The sequence below is a fragment of the Oratosquilla oratoria genome, chromosome 11 (assembly GCF_046742065.1).
Source record: "Oratosquilla oratoria isolate Oo_2021 chromosome 11, ASM4674206v1, whole genome shotgun sequence".
Taxonomy (NCBI): Eukaryota; Metazoa; Arthropoda; class Malacostraca; order Stomatopoda; family Squillidae; genus Oratosquilla; species Oratosquilla oratoria.
This window is the reverse complement of record NC_134787.1, coordinates 32,732,225-32,739,724: the sequence shown is the minus strand read 5'-3', so window position 1 is coordinate 32,739,724 and position 7,500 is coordinate 32,732,225.

Sequence of the window (7,500 nt, the reverse complement as noted above, 5' to 3'; positions counted from 1 at the left end):
TGTGTGTGTGTGTGTGTGTGTGCGGATTGTGTGTGCGGTGTGCGTGTGCGGTGTGCGTACGCGTGCGCTTGCGTTCGTGCGTTCGTGCGTGTGCGTGTGTGCGTGTGCGTGTGTGCGTGTGCGTGTGTGCGTGCGTGCGTGCGTGCGTGCGTGTGTGCGCGTGTGCGTGCGTGTGCGTGCGTGTGCGTGCGTGCTTGCGTGCGTGCGTGCGTGTGCGTGCGTGTGCGTGCGTGTGCGTGCGTGTGTGTGCGTGTGTGTGCGTGTGTGCGCGTGTGTGCGCGCGTGTGTGCGCGTGTGTGCGCGTGTGCGCGTGTGCGCGTGTGCGCGCGTGCGCGTGTGCGCGCGTGCGCGTGTGCGTGTGTGTGTGTGTGTGTGTGTGTGTGTGTGTGTGTGTGTGTGTGTGTGTGTGTGTGTGTGTGTGTGTATTTGCCTGCTCGCATTCGGGAGCAAAGGCGTGTCATTCCGGTACCACCAAGTATTTCCCAGTTTGACACACGACCTCACCAGTGGCGTTCCGTGATCCTCAGGAGACTTCGCCGAAGGCCCTCAAACGCGACTCCAAAGCCTCTTCGCGAGCCCAATTCTCATGTTCTTATATCAAGACAAGGATCTCCAGAGCCTTGAAGACGCGGGCACAAGTCTTGCGCAGGTACTTCCAGTGGCAGGAACTCCAATCGAGGCTTATCCCAATCGTTCAGAGAATTCGAAGCTCGAATTCCTTTCATAAGGATAAGGATACCACAACCAAGTTCTGAGATCTCCACTCTCTGCCATTCAGTCTTGTCCTAACTAATACAAACATTTAGATTTCGGTCTTAATCCGAGAGAAGTTAGGTCCTTCTGGCTTTGCCTCCTCATCCAGTTATTCGAGAGTCTTCGACCACCAGCGAGGTTCACAAGGAATGAAGTGTCGCCGCCTGTTATCCACGGAAATAGTCTCGCAGCCACACACAACCACAGATCTCCTTATCGCCCTGTGCAGTAGTTCTCAATAAGAGGCCTGCGAGCTCCCTATAGGGGTTCGGAGCTCCCTATGGAGATCCTGGGACCCTCCTAGGTGCTCGAAGAAAGATTCTGAAGAGCCCACACACCGGAAGTTAGTAACAATTGGTGGATAACACACGATTTTATTCAGTTCGATCGGGACTTCAAGCTGAAGAGGTTGACGTTGTTTTGATTATTCTCGTCAGCTCGATGACGAAGTCTACAGATTCTCTTCAGTTGAGGACAAGACTTCCGGGGCACAAGGGTCACTTAGCCCCGCCCTCGTGACCCTATACCCCCGTCACATATTCAAGATTCTCATCAAATATGAATTTGAAAAGCTGAAAGACTAGCTTATAGTATTCTAGATATACCTAAGGACAAATCAACAATGAGTATAACATTCGCATAGTTTGTCATCCAGCTTCTCAATATGTGACGCAAAGGTGATTTGACATTTGGAGATTCGAAAAATATAAGATTGTAATCTAAGTTGTGTTATGAAACTGACTCACTTGAGTCGCGTATGTGTGACAAGGGTCCCAAACGGTAGTGCCGAAGAACGCACATACAAGCTCAAACACTAAACATGTTGACCTACAAAAGCCCTATGGCATTTTCTGTGGCATACAGCGTACAACCATAAGGCTTCAGACAGATAACATCAGTTGATAGAAGATTAAATAGTATGAAAGGCCAAATGCTGGACAGAGTATGGGATTACAAGCGAATTTTTATTTAGGTATTTCAGAGAGCTGTAAATCCCATAGAAAAAAGAGCAATGTATAGAATAACCACATAGACCATTTTTTGAAAGGGAAAAGAGAACAAAGAAGATAAAATAAACCAGAAGCGAAGTGCTGGTGTATAGGAGATCTCAGATTCTTTTCAAACTTAAGATCGTCGACAGGGTGAAGAGAGCTCCAGAACTTCGCAGTGGATATACGATAATAAATATATACAGTATTTGAATAAGTAATTGAATATAATTCGTATCCCTCGTAAAGAAATTGCCTAAGTAATTTTTCGTCAATTTCTGGATTTTTTTTTTTTTTCTAAATAAATTTTTCATTGCTTCTTGTGGTACAATTCCAAATGTTTTATATAGTTTCTGAATAGGTTAAAACTACGTTAGGAGGAACATTACGTACATTTATAAAATAGAAAAACGATTTTTTTTTTCGATTTCCTGAATAGATGGACAAATGACTTAGGCACTTTCTTTATGAGACTGGCGATATGTGCTCTCTAATTCTTTATACATGCAGAAGATGTCCCTCGGTGGAATGAAATCACCAGGTGACAGCCAGAATGAATGCACAAGTGATTTGACCTTTTCACCGCACGTTTCCCTCGGTCGAATCAAATCACCTGGCGGCATCTAGAATAAGCAAATAAAACTTGAAGAACATTTGAAAGGTTCAATACCCCAAGAAGACCACTTTTGAGTCGAATGAAATTCTCTGGTGTTGTTGTTTGCGTTAATGGGTATAGGTAATCCCCGTCATTTTAAGGAACGATCCTTAATGAGGAAAATCAGTAAGGTTATGGTCTGGAATCAGATCAAAGTTGATGGAGTGTCCGAGAAGGGCCTGTGTTATATATAAGGAAAGTTGAAATGAAAATGAAAAAAAAGCTAAAATGTGAATGTAGAGGGCTATAAATCCTATTGGTAAAGGGCTGACGAATGAGCATAGTGAAGTCAGAGAGAAACTTCATTTGCAACGAGAAATGAAGAGGAGGTGAGAGAGGAGGAAGAAGAGGAAATGGGTTGCTTAAATATAGTGTAATTTGAGGGTGAAACTTTGTCGTTAACTAGAAGAAAATCTTTAAAGATGCTCGGGCCTTTAAGGACATTAGTATTCCGTTATCAAATACCAGATCTTCTATCTTTAGAGGTGGTAAAGGAATGACTTGACGTGGGCAGTAGCAATGAGAGCTAGGAGAAGCAACCCACCCCCTAATTTTTTCTAAAGGAGCCTAATTTTTAATCACGAAAAAATAATGCACTACTATCAAAAATATGTATATCAGTTGCATGAAACTGGCGCAGCCAATACTATGGCATAAGGGAAGACATCGTAGTAGATGCATGCAAGAAGAAAGGAAAGAAGAAGAAAAGGAAGAAGAAGAGGAGGAGGAAGAGGAAGAAGGACCGTGTACCGTCAGCCAAGATAAAATCTGTCAAACTTGTCATCGTTCTAAAGGGGCTTGAAGCTGATAATTGGCGGCGGGGGAAGGGGGTGGGTCTGCTCGACTTGGCTCGCTCCACTTCAGAGTCGCGTCTTCTGCCGATAGCTTCTGCGCTCATTAGGACATATCAGAGATCACACAAATTAACGAGTCAAGTGCCTTCCTGGAACCGAGCCAGCTTCCGCAAGGTCAGTGTGCCTGATTATTATTATGCGGTTGTGGATGATGTTAAGTGCACGTCGATGAATGTGCCGCGCGCACACATAATGTTGTGTGCGTACACGATATTTCAGGTGCTTTGGGCACCATGATCAAATATTGGATCAAACTGAAGCTCAGGTATTCAGCGTTTCTAAGTGCATATATATATATATATATATAGCGAGATATCTATATATATATATATATATACATATCTATATATATATATATATATCTGTATATATATATGCGTGTGTGTGTGTGTGTGTGTGTGTGTGTGTGTGTGTGTGTGTGTGTGTGTGTGTGTGTGTGTGTATGTGTGTGTGTGTGTGTGTGTGTGTGTGTGTGTGTGTGTGTGTGTGTGTGTGTGTGTGTGTGTGTGTGTGTGTGTGTGTGTGTGTGTGTGTGTGTGTGTGTGTGTGTGTGTGTGTGTGTGTACGTGTTTACCTAGTGGCCTAGTTGCATTTTACGGGAAGAGAACTACGCTCGTAGTGACCTGCTTTTGTATCTTTAAGCATCCAGTTTGATCTTAAATTCTTGTATATTTTTTGCACTCACTGTTTCTTCATTCAGTTTGTTCCAGATATCTATCAATCTTTGTGTGGAAGCTATTCTTTTTCAGATCTCTTCTGTAACTATTCTTTTTTATGTTTCTTTTTGTGTCCTCTGGTTTTTCTTTTATCCCACTTTAATAAGTCATCTCTGTCAAGGACTTCCAACCTTTTCATAATTCTGTATATGGTTACCAGGTCTCCTCTTTCTCTTCTTTGTTCCAGGGTAGGTAGTTCGCGTTTATCCAATCTTTGTTCGTGTTTCAAATTGGAGAGTGTTGGTACCATCTTTGTCGTTGCTTTCTGAATTCTTTCTAATTTCTTTATGTTCTTTTTAGTACTAGGCGTTCATAGTGTCGCAGCGCATTCCAATTTTGGTCTTATCAATGTAACCAATATTTTCTTTACCACTTCTTTATCCATGTAGTCAAAAGCCACTTTCACTGATCTTTGTACCAGTTTTGTAATGTCCTGATATTCTGTTTCTGCTTTTTCCAAATTCCATTATACTACATTTCTTGATTGTGTGTGTGTGTATGTGTATATGTATATATATATATACATATATATATGTATGTATACATATACATATATATATGTATGTATACATACATATACAAATACATATACATATACATACATATAATATATATATATATATATATATGTATATATATATGTATATATATGCATATATATGTATATATATGCATATATATATGTACATATATATATATATATATATATATATATATATATATATATATATACACATATGCAGATTCCACTAGGAAGAGGAAAAGCACACGGAGTCCGAGCGCTTTCGTGATATATTCACATTATCAAGGAGTACAGAAAAGTGAGTACAAACAAGTTGAGATACAGAGTATAAATAGGACAGATGAGACATTTACCCTCCTCTCCGAAGCCTGAAAGCTCAGGTTGGGTCCCTCGGCGAGGTCATGGTAAAGACAAATATTATCACATTAACTTTTATAATATGTACTATTTATATTATTGATAATATATGGATCTAATCTATATAAGCCTATATAAATTGGATCCAAATATTGTCAATAATATAAATAGTACATATTTCAAAAGTTAATGTGATAACAATTCTCTGTTACCACGACCTCGCCGAGGGACTCAACCTGAGCTTTCAGACTTCGGAGAGGAGGGAAAATGTCTCACTTGTCCAATTGACTTGTGTCAGGAACGCTTTCTTGACGTAAGCACTGGGTGTACAACTGAGCTAACTTAATATGAACTTCTTTCCTTGCGTTTTTCAAAAGATTTATCGATATACTATCCTCCCCAAATGCTTTTCGTCGTTTCGTATTTTTAGAGCGAATTCTACTTCTTCCTTTGTAATTTCTGGTACACTGCTAACGTCTACAGAGGGATTTACTGACTTAACTAAGGTCTCCGACGAGTAAAGCTGTTGGTAAAATTCTTCTATTCTTTTTACCATTCTGTCTCTACATTTAATGATCTCTCCATTTCTATCTCTCAAACATATAATTTGCTGTCTTTCTAAAGGATGTCTGCGCTCATTTCCTTTAATGCCTTTACATTTCCGAATAGTTTCCTCTATTTTATCCATGTTTCGCTTTTTCTTCTCTAATCTCTGCTTTTTGTTGATAAGCTTGCTTGGTTCTACTCCTTCTAGTTCGTCTCTCCTGCTTTTAAGCTGCATGGTCCTTCTTCTTTGAATTAGATAATTTTTAGCTTTGGAGAATTTGTCTACTCTAGTACTTTTTGTATCTCCTGGTTTCTCTGCCGATTCCCTAATGATGTTCACTAAATTCAAAATTATATCTTCGATTGTCCTCGTTAGTTCTTAGAGCTTTGAATCTATTTTTAATTTCTAACTGAAATTTCTTATCATTATCCTTAACCTTTGCAAGGCTTTTTTTTTTTTTTTTTTTAATTAGTTTATTTCTCTTGGCTCTGAAACTGAATTTAGAAGTGCAACCTACCATTCTATGGTCACTATCTATGTTGACTTTATTTATCACCATAACATTATTAACGATCCTGCTTTCATCTAATATGAAAACTGCTTCGTGCTTTGTTGTTATATTTGGACTTCTCCAGGTCCATTTACGACCTACACGCTTTTGGAAGAAGGTGTCCATTATCCTTATGATGTAGTTCTCTGCAAATTTGACTAATATCTCGCATCTGTCATTTCTTTTACCTACTCCAAACTTCCCAATGCACGACTCATACCCCATCCTCTTCCCCACTTTAGCATTAAAGTCGCCTATTACCAACGTGTACTTACTTTTTTCTTGATGCATTACCTGACTTAAATAATCAGAGAAGGACTCAATTTCATCGTCTGAACTCTGTGAAGTTGGTGTATAAACCTGTATTATTTTTGAAGTGTACCTTTTACAGTCTAATCACAGTCCAAGTTACTCTGTCTGATAAACTACTGAACTTGACTATGTTACCAGCAACCTCTCGGTTTATCAAGTATCTTACTCCAATAGATCTTTCTTTGTCCTTACCTCTATAGTACAACAGGTGGTGACCATCTTGTAATTGTATCAGTTTTTCCTCCTCTTTTCGGAGGAAGAAAGGAATAGATGATTTGGTAAAGACTTCCGAAAAGAGAACCAATTCCGAAAACAGTGTCGTATACAAAAATCCCGTGCAATGGTTACTCAATGGCATATTATGGCGAGTCATCAAGGGGATTAAATAAAAGAATTTATGAACATAAAAACGAACTAAAAGCACATAGGACGTCTAATTCTCTAGTAGTTCATGAGGAAAAATTCGATCATTTACCAAACTGGAGAGGAGCAGAAGTGCTGCATAAAGGTTTTGATAAATTTAGTAGAATAATTGTAGAATCAGGATATTTCAACTAAGAATTCATCGAACCATCGAGGAGGATTTATCAATTTAGCAAAACAAACTAGTACTCTAATTCTAGAACACGCCAGAAAACGACCTTTCCCAAGTATCCGGCAAGATAACTAAGTTTAGTACATAGATTACAATTATAGTTTTCCGCACACTCTCTGAAGAAGTTCTACGCAAACGGAACGTTAGAGTGTTTAAGGTTCCGTCCCTTCCCCTGTATTTATGTTCTCCATCATCCAAATATATATATATATATATATATATATATATATATATATATATATATATATATATATATATATATATATATATACATATATATATATATATATATATACATACATATGCACACACACACACACACACACACACACACACACACACACACACACACACACACACACACACACACACACACACACACACACACACACACACACACATATATATATATATATATATATATATATATATATATATATGCGTATATATACAGGTATATACGTATATATATATATATATACATATATATAAATATATATATATATATATATATACATATATATATATATATATATATATATATATGTGCAGAAAAAAAACTGGTAAATAAGAAAAGTAGTCCAAAAGTTTTCGTCTATTTAAGACATCATCAAGGGAATGAATGATTCCTTTGATGTTGTCTTAAATA